This window comes from Ambystoma mexicanum, chromosome 7p (genome assembly GCF_040938575.1).
Source record: "Ambystoma mexicanum isolate Mex_15411 chromosome 7p, UKY_AmexF1_1, whole genome shotgun sequence".
Taxonomy (NCBI): Eukaryota; Metazoa; Chordata; class Amphibia; order Caudata; family Ambystomatidae; genus Ambystoma; species Ambystoma mexicanum.
Genome location: NC_090939.1, coordinates 153,777,395 through 153,795,825, shown reverse-complemented (window position 1 = coordinate 153,795,825; position 18,431 = coordinate 153,777,395). Strand labels below are relative to the sequence as shown.

Genomic DNA, 18,431 nt, shown 5'->3' with positions numbered 1-18,431 from the left:
AAGGAAAGATAATTTGTGGGAAAGTAACCGGATTGTTTTTCATTATTTGACAAGGGCCTAGTTAACATATGAGGCCAGGAAAATGTGACATTGGAGAAAATTAGCGTGATAGTTTAAAGCTTTGTTTTTATGCGACATATTTTATTTCTCTTTAAACAAGGCATAGATTTTAGTGGCTAACATCTACTTTGCGTGTATTTTTGGAGAATTACAAATACCCTTACTACATTTCTCATCACCCAAATGTAAAAATGTAAGGCCTTGTCGAAAACAATGGTTACCCAGATGAACCGTCACTTTCAAATAACTTCTCAATTAAAATGCTCTGCCATAACATTGACAGTGTTAAATAGTAAAGTATTTGCAGGTCTCATCTCCTGAATTTCCTTGGGTCTTGGACTTGCAATATCTCCCTAGAGGTATCTCAGATCACTCTCTGTTATTGCTATTTCTGGGTCGGTCGCGCTTGTCCAGCTGGCGCATTCCCTCATATTACCTAGGCTTCCCAGAGTTGGTGGAGGGCCTTACTGATAAGACCGTAGAATACTTCGAGCTGAATGACGCCTCAGTGGAAGACCATTGATATTGTGGGGGGTAGGGGCTAAAAGACTGTACTGCGTGGGGAGGCGATTTCAATCCTTGCCGCAAGGCAAAAGAATATGATTGAAGAAGTTACGGCCTTGGAATTCGAATGAACTAGGCCTGAGACTGAGTTTATTGCTGACCGGTCTCCGGATAGGCAGAAGCAGTTTTTGCAGACGCGGAACACCTATCATAACTGTGCCACTGACACGACTTGACAGTCCCATCGGCCACCCATGGTCGGATATATGAGTTTGGAAACAAGGCCGGAAAGATGTTGGGCTGGTTGAAAAAAAGAGAAGTGTCCCCGAGCTGTGTGCACGAGATTAAGGATGCGGAGGACAGAATGACGCATATCAATGCCGATGCATGCAATATCTTTGCAGATTATTATAGTCGTTTCTATGTCACGCCGATAGATGATTCCTGACCGCCGTTTTCTGATCTGATGGGAGAACTTCCTCTGCCCACCATTTCGTTGTAAACAGAGAGGCGAGTTGGACTCTGACCTTACCGAGGAGGAGCTTTACCGAGGAGGAGCTTTCGATGGCCCTGTCCACTCTCCAGTCTGGCAAGTTGCCAGGACCTAACGGTTTCACAATGGAGCTGGGGAGCTTTTATGCAGATGGCCTCCTCCTGCTCATCGGGGACCCTCTCAGATCCAATCCCAGGGTTATCGAAATGTTAGGAATATGCAAACAATTTAGCACTCTGTGGTGAATTGGAGCAAGTCGGTCCTCTTCCCGGTACAAGGTGGGTCTGGGGCCATACGTCCAGAATATAGATTCTCGATGGTCCTGGATAACGTCCGATATCTGGCCATCCATATTGGTCAGGACCCACAACTGCTTCTTTAAACTCAATTTGGTGCCCATAACGTTAAACCTTATCACAGATGTAAAGTTCTGGGAGGCCCTTCCTCTTTCTCTGCTTGGTCGTGCCGCCCTGTTCAAAATGCTGATTCTATCCAAATGTCCCCATGTCCTTCAAAATGCATCTGTTTGGATTTCCGGTGCAACATTTGATAAGATCGAGCACACGTTAAGGAAATTATTGTGGCGTGACTCTCAACCTAGAAAATCTTTACCCTCCCTATATACATCGGTTTGGGAAGGGGACATTGGCCTCCCGAATGTCCGAATGTATTATTGGGCTTCCCAACAGATGTTCGCCAATGAGCGGCTCCATGGGGATCACACTCCTCCCCATATCGTGCTTGAACTTTCCTAACTTGACTGCAGCAATACGCTCTAGGTGCTTTATGGCGGGGGGTGCTGATAACAAGTTCCCAGTGATGTAGAAAAAGGTTATCGGCAAACATTGCGTGGTCTCTTCACTAAAGCAGTAGGTTGGCGGTGTATTATGTCTTTAAAATCTTTACTCTGGGGTTATAAGGAGCTTCTGGAGCTCGGGTTCCTAGACTTTGACACAAGGTGGGCAAATAGGAATGCTGTGCTAGAGGGCGTACCTGCTGGGGATCGACTTCAGACCTTCGATACTTTGCAACAGCAGTTTACATTAACAGCTAGTGATCTATTTTCATATTGGCAATTTAAGCATGCTATGTCTGCACATTTTCATGACTCCTATGACCTTCTCACAATACCCGTTGGAGGTCAACACTAATGATGCATTGATTCTGTCGAAGCCCATCTCAACACTGTACCAGGTTATCCTTAACTTCACTCCCCACTCCCTTTCAAACCTCAGGTCAAAATGGGAACATGATATAGGCCTGCTGGCAGCTGATTATTGGCAGGAAGCTTTAATAGATCCGTGAGAGGGATCGCCATTCCTGCTAGGCTCCAGCTGATCCCGTTGAAGATCCTGTATAGCACCTACTATGCCTGAGACTTTCTATTTAAATGTAGCCACGCAACAACACCTGACTGTCTACTATGTCGGATGGCACTGGGCACATATTACCATACAATCAGCTATGGCCAAAGAAACAGAGGTTCTGGGGGGAAATGTCATGTCACTTGTCCTCAGTGCTTGATCAGCCAATGCCTATGGACCTGGGACAGTTCCTGTTGGGTATTTGGAGAGACATCACTTTTTCCCGGTATGAGAAACTTCTCCTATGAAACGCCTTAGTATTAGCAAAAGGCAATATTGTGATGGTGTGGGGAACATGCGCTCTGCCCACAATGTAAAAATAGGGGTGAGAAATGGATGCATGCATGATGTTGGAGGAACAAGTGTATAGGTCTAGCGGCTGCCACAAACAATTTGGGAAGATTTGTAATATGTGGGAGACTGAAGAGTGAGTTTGTGGGAATTTCAGGTGATGTGGGGTTTGCTCTGTGGACTCCTCAGGGAGGAATATTACCAGGTACTGATAGTAGCCCAGTTACTGGTCATTGATAGTTTAGTTTTGTTTTACAATTTGCACAGATTCTGTACTGTTTAGACGTCGACCATGGCTGCTGTGCTCCTGATGTTGGGTTTCTCTTTTTATTATCATGGTCAACTGTGCATCTTCTTTTGAATGCCAATACAAAGTTGTAGTAAACAAAATGGTAATCTGCATAATGATGATGTTACTGTGAACAACATTATGTGACCTTTGACCCAATGACATCACATGACATTTTGATCAGCGAAGAGGCTTCTAATGTTGGAGGTCTCTACAGGACAATTTCTGACCAGAAGTAAACCAATCACAAAGTGAAAATGGCAGCACATACTTCAATGTACTTTTTTAATGTTATCTTATGCTAGTGGGATTTATACCGCACACCACTGCTATTTCCACGGACTTGAAGCACTCGGGCGGATCTGAAAATAAGAGAAGGGCTGGGATTGTTAGAGGGAGGTTGGGGCAAGTAAATTAGGGTTTTGGCTATGATGGTGGTAGTTTCAGTTTATTAAATTCAATCACTGTTTGTGGGTTTGCTTTTTGGTGTCTGGCTTGGTGGGTGTGTGAGGCATTTGAGTCCATATGGAAGGTGTTGTGTGCCTGTAGCATCAGGAGGCATTGGCTGTGTTGAGATTGTGTCAGTTATTGGAAGCAGTGTGGAGTTGTGCTGTTTGGTTTTAGGGTGCAGGGGTGTTGTAGGTGACATTTGAGCATGGCATAGTTGGTATGTGTGTGGTATGTTTGTAGGAATATGGAGAGTTTTCGCACGGGTTAGTGGGGGAAGGGAGAAGCCCATCCTCATGGCATAGGTGTGAAAACAACAAGAAGATATCGAGGCTGAGTACCCCAAAAGGAAATACACCAAACGCGGGTTACAAAGGAACATACGAAAGATCTTTATTTTATACTGAACAGTTTCAAAGGACAAAGCAACAATAGCTATCGGCCCTCAGTACAACACAGCGAACTCCAGCTCGGTTCGGTGTGTTCAGTGAGTGGGACCGTACATTAGAATAGTCGCACTCTTTATACCCTCGAAATCATGATGTTCAACCCATTTCTAAGTTAATATAAGTTAATACATTACGGATTTAGGGTTCGTGCCGAGTTCGTCCATCTGTACATTTAGGGTTTACCTTTAATATATTCACTAACAAGCCTCAATGGCAACAGTATATCTTAGGATTTCATGTTAAACCTTCTGAAACAGTTTTATACAATGTAGTCAAACAAGTGTTCACATTTCACAATGAATACATTGTGTTTAACATATGCTTGTGGATTAGCTTCGTTGGCGCAAGTAATCCTCTACACACAGGTCAGCGAAGGACAAGGTCTCAGTTCATGACCCCAACATGTAGCCTGCAGGCAAGTTATACATTAGTTTATACACAGAGGTCAAGACGGCCATGTTACATTCAGAATTACATTGTCCTCCATCTTAGAACACAGGGTGACTCTTAAAGGGAGAACCTAAAATGGCGGATAGACCTAAAATGGTGGCTTACACTGATCAAAGGTCAAGACCTTGCAACGTGGATTTCCTCGCAAATGGCTTATAAGCAGCTTGGCGTAGGCCAATATACATATATTCATACAGTATAGGAGGCACAATATAATTTCCCGTTCGACATAGGGACACAGGGTTAATTGCCAGCTGCGCAGGTTGCTTGTTTAGTAATTGAACCCATTGTGCAATATTTAGCTATTTTTAGTCTCTTTGGCAATGGCCTTTGGCTTGCTAGTTAGCTCAGCATGTTAAAGAGCTATGTTTGTACTGCTATCATGAAGGTCAGGTGTTCTTTTATTGTGTGTATTCCATTGCGGATGGAGTTCCAGAGTTTTGAGATGTTTGAAAAAGTTAGTCCACTGTACTTCAGTTTCGAGTAATGTTTAGGCCTGTGTCATTGCTAGACCTCAGGGTCCTATTTTGTTTGTAGATAGAGGTTTATTGCAGGACTTCTTATCTAGGGCTGTGAATTGCTCTGTGAACAATGAAGATGGTTTTGAAATAGATCCTTTTCTTGACAGCATAGGGATCTTAGTGCTGGTGTGATGTGTTCTCTCTTGCTGGGTCTTAGAAGGAGTCTTGCTGCTGCATTCTGGATCAGTTTTTTGGGAGGTAGTTGGGGAGCCAGCTTTGTTGCTTTCCTTATCTAGCTTTGTAAAGTCTCATGTGGAGATCGCTGCAAATCATTTCAGTATTGTGTTTGCTTCTAGGAATGTGTGGCTGGTAACATCATTGCTTAGGTCTTTGGACATAGCGCTAATGAGTTGCTGGATGTTTATGACTGTTTTTAAAGGGGTTTGTAAGGGCATCACAGAGTTTCTGAGAGGGAGTGAACAGTATGTCATACGTGTACCCCTTAAATACATTGGGGCACCCCTGATAACGCTCACACCAGAGTAAATGTACCTCTCTAGGGAATTAAGGCCATGAGTCTATCTCGCAAGGGATAACAAACTTTAATCTTTACAAAGATGAGGATTGGGAGGAATGGCAGAAGACTCTGCCATTCTGACCAGCATTCTGGCTCCCAGGTCTTGAAGACTGGTGCTGTGCCTGGAGCTTAAATACTCTTGACTTGGTTACTGGATACCGGCAGAGTTTATCCAAAACTGTTCTTCTTCCTTAAAAGGGATGCTGGCGTTCTTCCTTCTAGCATGGCTGGGTTCTGTTTGGGACAAGCTACATAACATTATGCTGCCAATGAAGGAATACAACGTAGCTCTTAGCATCATTTGCTATGTTATAAACATTCATACATAAACACATCTTCCCACCATTGTCTCAACACTTCACTCAACATAATTATATTTGATCTGGTCCAGTCATTTCTACAAAAAAACCCTTATTGCTGCATTGGGTGCATGAGCATGTACATTCTGCTATTCTTAGTCTGCATGGGCTTTTGATGAAGAGAAACAGCTGCTCAGCCACTGTGCGCTCCGCCAGCCTGCCCGTAGTCTACTTTTAGCACAGGCTGCATTCCTTCTGCAGAGAGCCTGCTTTGAGATTTGATTTTAAAACTACACAGAATAACAGAATAACATTTGCAAGTGTTTTCAACTAATGGTTATTTGCACCTAATATTTAATACTATTTTCATTTAGTGGCTGGCCACGCCTGTATGTGATTATGTTTGCATGAAAAAAGCTTTCTCAGCGCTATAGTGCTTAGAAGTCTTGCATAATTGTAAAGCTCTTGAGGGGTTCAGGAAGGCGCTAGCCAAGGCGCTAGCTCCTCTCCAACAGGAGTGGGGATGTTATAGAAAGAAGTCGGGATTCTTGTAACGTTGATGTTGAACATCTCTTTCTCTGCATTGCTTGCTTTCGAGATTCATTCGGCATTGTGTTGTTTCTTTGCTTTTCAGATTTCTGCTTTATAGAGGTGTGTTTCTGGTGGGCAACATTTGCCTGTTCTTATAATGTTTCCTCCATGCTTGTTCTAATTTCCAATTAATTTTCTTCAGAGCTCACAGTTCGACGGTAAACCATCTTGTGGCCAATTTCTTCTGGGAGGGGGCGAACAGTTTCTTCTGTGCCTTGGAATTTAAGGCTTTGGTGATTCTTTGTGTGAGTGTGTGTATTATTTCTGCTGGTGAGAGTGTGTCGAAGAAAGAGTGTTGAGGTTCTGTTGATTCCAGTATGCTGTAGAGTGCCTGTTGTTTAGGGATTTCAATTTATTTTCACAATCGGAGCTATGCTTTTATGGGCATCACACATTCATACTGGAGGGTGAATCACAAAAGGTATCACAAGGTGGTCACTCTAGGGACTGTGTACTAAGAGGACAATTGTAGTTAAGACTTTTTTTGCAGAAAATTGCATGCATGGTGTATTTGGCTGCATGGGTTGGCCCCTTCACCGTTTCCCATTTGGGGACACATATAGAGTTCAGGCCACTGGTGTAGACGTTGTGGCATGAGGGACAAGGCCCACCGTCATTGTCCCTGGACCAACCGGCTATACTGGCCGTAGCACAGCTAAGTTCAATGATGTTCCTGACAGCAGATGAAGAAACATATTTGCTTGTATGATGTCCAAAAATCCTGTTAAACATATATATGAAACCTCAAATATTCATGTTATGCACGATAACAAGCTTTGAGTATTTGTCAAAAAAATGACTACAAGCATTTGACTTCATCACACAAGCACTTCTGGGGTGTGTCTACATATTGAATGTAGAATAGGTCATTTGGCAGAATCTCAGACTGCCCCTGCCAAGTGTGAAATAATCTATCAATCTTGGCTTTTTCACTCACATCATAATGCATTCTTGTACTTGTAAAACAGTATTTATAAACTGTACAAGGATGCAAAATGGCATGCCTCATTTAATGTATGAATGTTTTAGCAAGGGGGCAGGAATGTCATGTGGGAATTTCGCAGATGGCTGGCAGATGGTGTCCGCTGTTGATGGTAATCATGAAGCCATGTACAGGTTAATGCTTGTGTACAATGAATTAACAGTGTGCGTGCTTAAGTATACATGTGCAAACAGTAGGAAATGAAGAGTTCACTTTGCCACCACATGGGAAGTGGTGTACTTCATGATGTGAGTGTGATCTGATCATTCTGTGAGAAATATTTTCACAGCACCTCAATGGACAATGGCATATCTGATGCAGTGATTGGCAATTTGCCTGATTAGGTTCCCATCTTACATGCAAAACCAACACACGTCTCAATGTGTGCTATATCTTGAAACCAGGTCATCCTTAATGCCTGCTTCCAAGTCTCCCAGTTCCTCTGCAGCTGCTTGTGGGGCGATTGTGGGCACAGACCACAAACGTGCTTCATTTAAAAGCGGAAAGTTCTTAAGCACACACCTGGCCACTAGCATGTTGCCAGAGGGTTGTAACATAGTGTTGCCCCAGCATGGAGCAGGCACCAGAAGCAGGACTTTGGTGTTCTAAAATGACACTCAGTGGTATTCCAGATGCGTATTCGTGCAGAGTCGTAATTCTGCTGGGCTCTACCAGATGGGTTCCGGAAAGGGGCGAGTAGGTGTCTCCTCAGAGAGTAAGCGCTGCCATCTGTTTAACGAAATGCATTATGGGATGCGTCTTACCATGTGGACATACGAACGCAGGAGGAAGGTCGAGTAGCATGACTTACCAAATAACCATGTTTCCCCATACCGGCCTGCCTCATATTGTTGTGCAATTTCTGGGTGTGGCTACATATAGATGTCATGTGTGGGTCCAGGGGAGCTTGCGTTCACACTCATGGTATTGTTGCTGGCATCCAGCACCATCGGCACGTTCCACGAATGCCAGGGTCTTCCGTTCCTGTACAAGCTTTCCGTTCCAGAGTGGGTGTAAGAGCTAAATGGGTGCGAACACGACAGTAAACCCTGCAATGTCATATAACCCCCATTTGATTATTATGTATATATAATTGGTTATTTATATCGAACCTGTGTTGCTCTGTGTCGTCTTGCTTCCAAGGCGAGCACGTTTCCCCTGAGCTATCCTCCCGAGACAATGTATGCATCATGGGGCATTTGTATGTATTACCTGGCAGATCAGGAAATCACTTTGAGGACCAGGTAAAGGCAGTGCTTTGAGTGGGGTAAGAAATCGAGGGAGTGGGGGGTTAGGGGGCTCTAACGGGCCATGATGCAATATTTGGGCGCAGCTTCACTTCCCAAGTAGATAAACCTTTACAATAGGGTGATATTTCATTTATAGCGCGCCTATACACAAGTGTCTCAAGGCGCGAGGTGCGGCCTATGTAACTAAAGATGTGACCCGCTAGCGCCAATCACGTGTTCAAATGTGCAATGAAAAGGAGCACAAGATGTTTCAATATAAAATAGAACAGCTACTCAAAGTAGGTCAGCGAGCCACGCAGTCCCACAGTTCGTTTCAAACAATTATGTGATACTTACAAATTAATGACAATTCTTTAATACGTGTGGTAAAAAATAAATCAAACAATGTATTCTGGTATAATTTCCATTCATTGTTTGAAAACAAGCACTTTTTAAACGTGTGTTATGGTTCTAAACGTGGCTGAGGGGGCGTCTACTGTTCAAGAGCATTACTGCAGGGAATACATCTGGTCGGGGAGTCAGCTCGGGGAGCCGTGGCAGAGCCCTGGCTCAAAGTCAATATTTTGAGACTGCCAGGGCTGAGCCCCGGGTAGCCCTGGCCCACGTAAAGCCCTGGGTGTAGGGCTCAGGACTCTAGGCACTGTGATATCCCTGCAGTGATACCAGTGGTTCTCGGGAAGGAGCCAGTTGCAAAGATGCACAAGGCTGCTATCATCTTCACTTATAGCTGTTTGGCATGCCCTCAAATCGTGGCCGCGAGTGATTCCACAGCACAGCTACCCTCCTTTCTACGCAGACAGGTGTGAACATCAAACACATAACGTGTATGTCTCTCATGTGTTTTAGTATGTTTTTGAAAAATTAGGCATATAAAGATTAAAATATGTATTGTTTTATAAGCCCTTGTACATCCGTCTAAATGAATGAAGACAGTTCTCTATACATCTGCTTAGTGTGGATACTCTCACCTGTGTGCGTAGAAAGGGGGGTCGCTGTGCTGTGGAATCCACATGTTTACCATATGGCTTGGTCCTCATCCACACAGTCCCCTAAAAAAGAGGACCACCCATTGCTCCTTTGTAATTTTCTTCCCTCCCACTGTGGCATTTCTTTGCTTGGTGGGTGGAGTAAGGCCTTCGTTGCTTGCATAGCTAGTATTACCCTGCGGTGGTGGGGGTGGGGGTGGAGGGGGGAGAGGGAGAGGGATACCTCAATGTGACCTCCTCAACTGCTAGCGGAATGATGGACGCTCTCCTACAGTATATCCTTTCGGCCCTCCTCCTCCTCCTCCTCCTCTCCTACTCCACCTCCTCCTCATGGATTGACCCAGTAGCATAATGCCCCCTGAATCAGTCATTTGAAAAGACTCAGCGGCTGGCATATGCCAATCTCTCACACCGTGTTGAGCGTTCTGATTGGTGTGCTTTGGGGCACTTGCTTTAGATGTCTGGTCACTTTCATGTGTTCCTGGACAATTATTTGCCCTACTTTTGTAAATCAGGTTCTTGGAGAATGTATTATCTGGTTTTGATGTGCACTGCCCTAATCATGTGCTCATGTCCTTCACACTTGCGCCTCTCGTAGACGTGCATTTCCGTGAATAATGCGCACCTTTTTCTTGCACATTTCTTGCACATCTCATGGGTGCGCCCTGAGAATCGGGCCCATTGCATCTTAATATAGGGTCTTCTAATGTGGGCTGCCTGTCATCTTGACAGCATCTTGCTGCTTTGTGTTTTATTATTACCGCGTTCATAGAGGAAGCAGCTGATTGTTATGCGCTAATGAGAGGCTGAGGAGAGTGCGTTCCAGTTGCGTCATCTGAGCAGGAGGGGGGGGTGTTATCCTCAGGGATGTTCCCAGCAACGTGTTTGTCTTCGCATAGCTCTTCCGATAGGTTTGAAGGGAGATACTTTTCCCTGCTTTACCTGGGTTCCCCATGGTCCCTCATAACTGAAACGGGGCAGCATGTGCACGGCTATAGTAGGCATTTTCAGATGCCGCTGCTGTTAGTGGATAGCCAGGCGGCATCCACATGGGGGCGTGACACCCGATAATGTGGCTATCCCGCCCTGTCTGCTCTGAATACAAATGTGGTATTATGCAATCAACAGACAGGCAAACAATATCCTCAAACTTTAGGCCAGGTCTTAACTTGTCTAAAAGTGAGAGTATTTTGTGGAAATGGCCTGTTCTTGGCGTCTTGGTGGTTCCCAAGTGGGGCAGCACTGTTCCCCCATCCTCCAGGCAGTCCTGTGGCCCACCGGACAGAACTGGCTCAGTGGATGCAATGACCTTCTGATTCTGCCTTTTTGATCCGTAATTGTTATGGAAAACATTCTATACTGTTGTCATTGTGGTTTGTATTTTTATTTAATTTAATTTATAGAGCGCTTTTCGCCAAAGCAATTTTACTGGCTAAAAACGGTACAAAAATAATGTGTACATAGTGTCAAGTGACCGGAAAGATCAAGTATTTGAAAGAGATGGTAAATAGTCCCTCAGAGAGGTCTGGAAAAGAGACCTGGAGGATGGAGACCTGATAGATAGTTCACATGTCTTGGTGCAAGAAGCGAGAAGGAACGAAAACGTGAGTGTGCGGGGGGGGGTAGCGGGGGCTGCGGGGGGGGGGGGGGGTCGGGGGTGGATATTGAGGAACCAAGAAAAGAATCCTCGATTGAGATCGCAATGCTCGCGAGGGTGAGTAAAATGAAACCAGAGCAAAGAGAGGGGCCGATCCGTGCTTGAAATACCTTTGCCAAAACATTGCAATCGTTATTTTGCTTTTATATATTAAGTTGTGTCTTTATTTTGGCAGTTTCTACAGAGCATTAATCCTGCAAAGAAAGTCGTAGTTTTCGCTACGGTATTTTGTCGCTTGGGTGTTAGTTATGCTTGTGATACAGGCCATGGGGTAGAACAGCGCAAGCACATACAGAAGAGGACCCCAACACCACGAACCACAAGAGGACCAACCAGAGGCGTTGCTAGGGGGGCTGAGGGGGCTATAGCCCCTGGTCTTTTTCTTATGGTTGTAGCCCCGGATAGAATTTCAGGAGCTACAACCAAAAGGCTAAGTAGCCCCCAGTCCTGACAGTTCCGACATTAGCGTAGCCCCGGGTCTTTTTCAGACCTAGCAACACCCCTGGGACCAACACACCCAGACAGAGAGCTACAGGAAATCAACCCCCAAAACAGGGACCAGAGCAAGTGGCAGCCTGTGTGCTTAGAAACGCCAGGTCAATCTCAAAGCAGAGATCGCACCTCTACGAGCGTCTTCAAGATGGCGGCTCACGGCTTCGTAAGGGACACCTGGCGGCGGATGGACAATGTGGCAGTACATGAAGCATGCCCACCCAACATCCAGATCATAATGGCAAACCTCATCGCTAAAGACCAGATGGCAAGAAAGCGGAGCCCACGGACAGCAATACTGGGATGTGACGCGCTTTCACTCCACTGCGACACCAAGCACTACACTTGCCTCACCTTCCTGCTAAGTTATAGTCAGGGGTGGAAGTGTTAAAAAAAAGTAGTGGGGCTATGTTCCCCATCTACACCCCCACTCCCACCGTGCCCCACCAACCCAATGCCCACCCCCTAATTCAAACCCTATACCTGGGTCCCCCATGTCCTCCACTCAAGAGGACTATCAAGACTGACGAACACACAACGACAAATGCATTTAAATGACCACCATGAGTTTGTCATTGTCCACCACAGCATGCTGCTTTAAGCAGTCTCCCCCTTCCAATCACCCATCATTCACATCTGTTAAGGGACATGCCCAAGACTATAGGCACACACCCCCAGCCCATTACATGTGAAGACACTAGGCCATATGCTCGAAAAGCAACGCTGCTTTCAGAAATGCTCAGGTCACCATATTCACAATGGTAAACAGAGCATTTCTAGAGTGGACTGTAGTGCAAACAAGCGCTGTCATGTATTGCAGATTCCCAACAGCCATGTGGTTGGTTGCTGGGAGCGCATTTCACAGAGATGGGCCGTTAAAGGCTCCGTCTAGGTGAAATGACTGAGAACAACCCCGCAGCTGTCACACTTCAAAAGAAATTCATGGCATGGTCGCAAACGACTGTGTCATGATTTGCACGCCCACATGTCCTATGTCAATAACAGCACAGACAGATAACACTCGTTTCTGGCCATTTTTAAGCGCATCCCGTTTGTTAATTGGCATGCGCTTTAACACCCCCTTATTTTAGCAAATAGCCAAAGGGATGGAAAGGGCATTTGAATGAGAAAATCTAAGGTGCGCTCATTCAGAAGCCCTTTGGGAATTGGGCACTACCTTTTGGGCGCAGGTGAGAAGATGCCCTAGCACATCTCCTAACTTGCCCCAAACAAAGTCTGCCTCAGGCACGCGCAGATCATTAGCGAGCTGAGCCTAATTGCAGGCTTGGGAATGGCCTACGTCCCAAGTAGTCAATTCAAATAAAGCAAAACAAGCAAGTGTACAAAATAGCGCCAATAGATGTGACACTGCAGCAAAGTAAAACAAGCATTTGCAATGATACGATGTGGCATTGATAACGCGCCTGTACACAAGTGTTTCTAGGCGCGACAAGACAAGGGGGGAAACAAAGAGAAGACAGAACAATGATCTTACTGGGCCAAACATCAAGGCCAGTACACAGAAGGATCAGTGAACATAGATCCAGAATTCGGTGTAAGAATATGACAGCACCCTTGGTCCCACACTTTGTGGAATTCCATCATGGCCCTGACAATTTGCTTTGGTGGGTAGTGGACAAAGTACCACAAACACATAATCCGGCCAACTCGCTAAATTACAAAGAAGCTTGGTGGATGTTTAAGTTAAAATCTACCACATTGGGACTCAATGAAATAGAACCATACTTTGCATAACTTTTGATGCTCTTGTCGTCCCCCCCTTTCTCTTGTAACATCTCGTTCCCCACGACTCCAACCCATTGTATGTGGCACTTCACAGCCATTTACACACGGGCTACGGGCCTCACCCTAGGCCTGACAACTGAGTCTTTCCACAGCGCCCCCTCTTGGCACTCACTACGTCCACCCATGACATGCCATTACCAACACTGGCAGGGCCCCCTTTTTTTATTCTGCCTCTTACAGCGTGGATTTAGCACGCTTTCTACATTATTCGATCCTTATTTTTTGGATCTTGCACATCAGTGCGCACATGCTAACAGCTTCGTTCTGTTCTCAATGCGCACTCCTGTCCACCAGGTCCGCCGCCCGCTGCTCCTCTCGAGCGCCCGGCTTTCCCTTCACCTCAGTGATATGGAGACACTACCCTCGCACAGATTTCACCCACTGCGCGCGCTCACAAGTGAATAGTGTCCCCCCCCCGGTTACGCGCATGCGCACCAGACCAGTATTCCTTCTGGGACGCATGCGCGCACGCGCATCCTGATACAGCTCCGGCTATCATTATACAGCCGTACGCCCGCTAACACAGCGCAGTGCTGCACCACGGCTCTCTCTGTTCCTGGGACCCGGTCTCCCGTGACAGTAAGTACCTGTCTGCATATGTTCCAGCCCCACTTGTAAGGACCCCCATTTTGACACTATGCTTACAGGGGCCTTCCTCCCCTTTTTTGTCTCACCCACCTACCTCAGCGTTCGCTCCAGTACGTCCTCACCAACGTGCCTCTCTCCTACCACGGAGGAAGACGCAGAGCTAATCCTCCTCATCTACCCAATTCAGTGGCAGATTGAGGTAAGTTTACCATTCTATGGCTCTATAGCGCTCACCAGCTTGGTGGCTCACATGATTTGTAACTTCCCTGATACATAAATTCACAATCCTTATTGTGCACTTTCACTTTTGTCTCACGTGTTCTAGTGACATCTTTCACCTGCTGTGAGATGACCCTACCACAGTGATGTCTCTAATATGGGCGCCATATCCGCCCACCTATTATCTACAAGTCAGAATAGCGGCTTTTTTCTGTTGCCATTTCAGTTAAGGTCAGTACCAGTTTTTGGAAATTGTGCTCTTTAGCTAGTTAAATAGCCCTTTTAAACAGCATTTTAGTCTGTGTTCAAGTGTACTGTGAGACTCAAACGATATTAGCCATTCATGATGATGTTTAAGATGAATGTCTTACGGTTCCCTCTGCTTTTTGCAGGGGTTTTAAGTGCCTTGACTCCAGAAGAAGGCTCTTTTCACACAATCTGCCGAAACATCCAGGATCCCCAGCGCAACCACGCAGGTGCCCTTAGGGTTCTTCCCCCTGATCGGGGTCTGATTCAATATCCGGACGTCGACTTTTTAAGGTCACCCTTTAGCCTGGCTGTAAATAGACATTTTGGTGTAAAGTAAACCTCGTCAAGGTTATACCACTTAGATGAAATACACGGAATAGACTCTCAATAGACTAGAGAACATTTCTCTAGTTTTGAACTTCCGCATGTTAAAGCCACAAAAAGCAATGTATTTGGTTTTGCTCAAGAACTCCATGTCAACCTGTGTAAACAATGAGCACCGTTGAAACTGCAAATGCTATTTGTATGGGTTCCTAACTATGAGCTAAGTTGTCAAGGCATGAAGTAATGCCCATGCTGTAATGATGATTAGCGTGAAGTAAATGTCTGATGTTCATTAGCCTTACTGCACATATCATTTGAAAAATGTCTAGATCCTGGGAATAAAGAGGGTGGGGTAAGGTTGGGTGGGTAGGTGAATAAAAGGTGTACTGTGCATGGTGGGGGTAAAGAGATAGGGGTACGGGTGAGTAGAGAAAAAGGATAGGGTGAGTAGGTGGGGGTAGAGAGGTTGATGGTAAGGTGGATCTGGGAATAAAGGGTGTGTGCTGGGTGGGGCTATAGAGAGGGGGTAAGGTGCATGGTGGGGTAAATAGGGGTAGGGTTGAGTAGAGAAAGGGGATAGGTGAGTAGGTGGGCATAGAGAGGGTGATGGCAGGGTGGGTTGGAGAGGGGGTAGGGTGCATGGTGGGGTAAACAGGTGGGGTAGGGTTGAGTAGATAAATAGAGGGTAGGCTGGGTTGTGCTACAGAGGCGGATAGGTGGGACTAGCGATGAGGGTGGGTGGATGGGTTAGAGAGAGGGGGTCGATAGGGGTAGCAAGAGAGGGGTTAAGGTGAGTTGGTAGGGGTAGTGAGGGTCTGGGGTAGAGAGAGTTGGTAGGGTGGGTGGGGGTAGAGAGTTGGAACACTGGGTTGGTGGGAGTAGAGAGAGTTGGGTGGGTGGGGGTAGAGAGAGCTGGGTGGAGGTGGGGGTGAGGGTAGAAATAGTGGGGTGGGGGTCAGTGGAGTAGAGTGAGTGGTAGTTGGGTGGGTGAGGGTAGAGATTGTGGTATTGTGAGTGGTTGGTGGTAGAGAGTGGGGTAGGGTGGGTGAGTGGGGTAGGGTGGATCAGGTAGAGAGTGGGGGTTGAGTGGGTAAGGGTATAGAGAGAGTCAGGATAGGGTGGGAGTAGAAGGATTGGGGTGGGATGGTTGGTAGGGGTAGAGAGTGTGGGGGTAGGTAGAGTGAGTATAGGGTGGGTGGGGGTAGAGAGAGTGGGGATAGGGTGGGTTGGTTTTTGGGGTAGAGAGAGTGCACTTGGTGATTTTGATTGCGCTATACAAATGCAGATTGATAGAGTGGGTGGGTGAGGGTAGAGGGAGTGAGGGTAGAGGGAGTGAAGGTAGGGGTAGAAGGAGTGAGGGTGGGTGGGGGTAGAGAGAATGGGGGTAAGGTGTGTGGGAGTAGAGAGAGTGGGTGTAGGGAAGAGTGAGGGTAGGGTGGGTAGGGTAAAGAAGAGTGGGGGTAGGGTGGGTGGGGGTAGACATAGTGAGGGTAGGATGGGTTGGTGGGTGTCGGTGCAGATAGTAAGGGTAGGGTGGTGGGTGTAGAGAGAGTGGGGGTAGGGTTGATGGGGGAAAGAGAGAGTGTGGTAGGGTGGGTGTAGAGAGAGTGGGGTAGGGTGGGTGGGTTGGTGTAGAGTGGGGCTAGGGTAGGTGGGGGTGGAGAGAGTGGTGGTGTGATGGGTGGGGTAGAGAGAGGGTGGGGTTGGGTGGGTGGGCTTAGAGAGCAAGTGGGGGTATTGGGAGGAGAGAGTGGGTTTAGGGTGGGTACAGAGAGAGTAGGGTGGGTGGGGGTAGAGAGAGTGGGGGTAGGGTGGGTGGGTAGAGAGTGGATGGATAGAGTGCGGATAAAGAGTGGGGGGGTAGAGTCTGCAATGTGCTCGACGTAACAGTAGTAATTTAACATTCCCAATGTGATCATCCAACCTCTGACACCCAGGAGAACCAAAGCAGAAAACAGCACCTCCCGTGACATTCATGCCATAATGTCAATGCATCACAATTATTTTTTTAACCGAGCAATTCAAAACATTTAGTAACTAAAACCTAACGACATAACCTGATGTTAGATACCACCACCCCGTGTGCTTGCCACTATACTTCCCCTAGAGCGACATGCGATATTTCCCTGGTGGTCTCCCATCCATGTACTAACCGAGGTAAACCATGCTTAGCTTCCTTAGGCAGACGCTTCAAGCCTCTTCGCTTTAGGCGGTATGTCTGCACATACCGGTATGTCTGCACATAGACTGCACCTAAAGGGAAACAAAGCAGTTTGCAGTGGCGTCACTAGACGCCGTCAAGGCGCTTGACTCGGTCAGTTGGCCCTGGCTGCTAACAGTGCTGGAAAGGTTTGGTATTGAGCCCACATACATTAAATGGGTGCGATTGTTGTTTAATGAACCTGTGGCGAGGGTCAAAACGGGTACAATTATCTCGGAACAGTGCCAGCTACGCCTGTGGTCCCCGATGCTGCTTATCTTGGCATTGGAACCGCTAGCGGTCTATTTGCGGGAGGAATATGGAGATTCCTGCATAGTCACTCCGGGACGGGGTCACTTGATTTCATTGTATGCAGACAACATGCTCCTATACTTTCAGCACCCTGAGACAATATAACAATCAACCCATAGAAGTCTAGTCTGTTCCCGCTGGGGGATATGTAGGGAGGCCCGTGCGCAGGCTGCCGGTGCGGCCAATCAAATGGGAAATAGATACATTTAGGTACCTGGGGGTCGACATTTATCATGATCCGAAGGCAGAGCACACACAGAACATGTGAGGGCGACGAACAGTATCAAAAACTCCTTTCTGGGCTAGGTTGTCGCTGTCCATGATGGGGAGGGCGGCATTGCTGAAAATGGTGGTGTTACCGAGACTCCTTCACTATTTTGCAAACGTCCCATATGCAATACTGAAAAGGTTTTTCACGAAACTGCATAGCATATGTAGGAGCTTCTTGTGGCAGAAATCGCAGGGCATTATGGAAGTTCCAGTCCAGAATCCGCATGAACAAGTGGGAATTAAAGTGCCCAATTTGGAAGCATCTTTGGTTGCTAGCCAGCTGCAGTATGTGCCCAAATGGCTGTCCAAGCATCAAACGTCATAATCATGATTGTTACAAACAGTAAGTGCCCCATACTTCCTGAATTAAGTGATATGGGTATCTAGGGTGCATGATGTGGCGCAGGGCCTGCCAATTGCTAGGGAACACTTCACCGTATTCACCACAGAATCCGCTGGTGGCACTGTAACGGGAGGATGACCAATTGAGGCTAAGCATGAGGAAGTACTGGGAACCCAAGGGTGTGGTGACGGTGAGGGAACGTGTTGGAAGAGGAGACGCCCAGGGAGTTTGGGGAACTCATAGAAGACACAGGGGTTCACAGGGGGCAACATCTCACGTATTCCTGCCTGATGAGGAATCCTAAACACAGATGGCCAAAGACCGAGGCGTCCCTACAAGTGGATGAGATAATGGAGGCATTTTATGAAGTATCACGGATATATGAGCTACTGATGGCCAAGGTGGGAAAAGAGTTTGGGCAGACGAGGCAGAATCGGGAGGCAGACCTACAAGAACCAATGTCAGATGCACTGTGGGC

At 46.7% G+C, this 18,431-nt stretch overlaps 1 long non-coding RNA gene across 1 annotated transcript; it reads left to right on the top strand.

Annotated features, from left to right (window-relative positions):
* Positions 1–13,951: 13,951 nt before the first annotated feature.
* LOC138526520 (uncharacterized) lies at positions 13,952–15,119 on the top strand. The gene is made up of 4 exons (XR_011283604.1): positions 13,952–14,027; positions 14,136–14,235; positions 14,362–14,486; positions 14,648–15,119. It is a non-coding gene; the product is annotated as an uncharacterized lncRNA (long non-coding RNA).
* Positions 15,120–18,431: the final 3,312 nt, after the last annotated feature.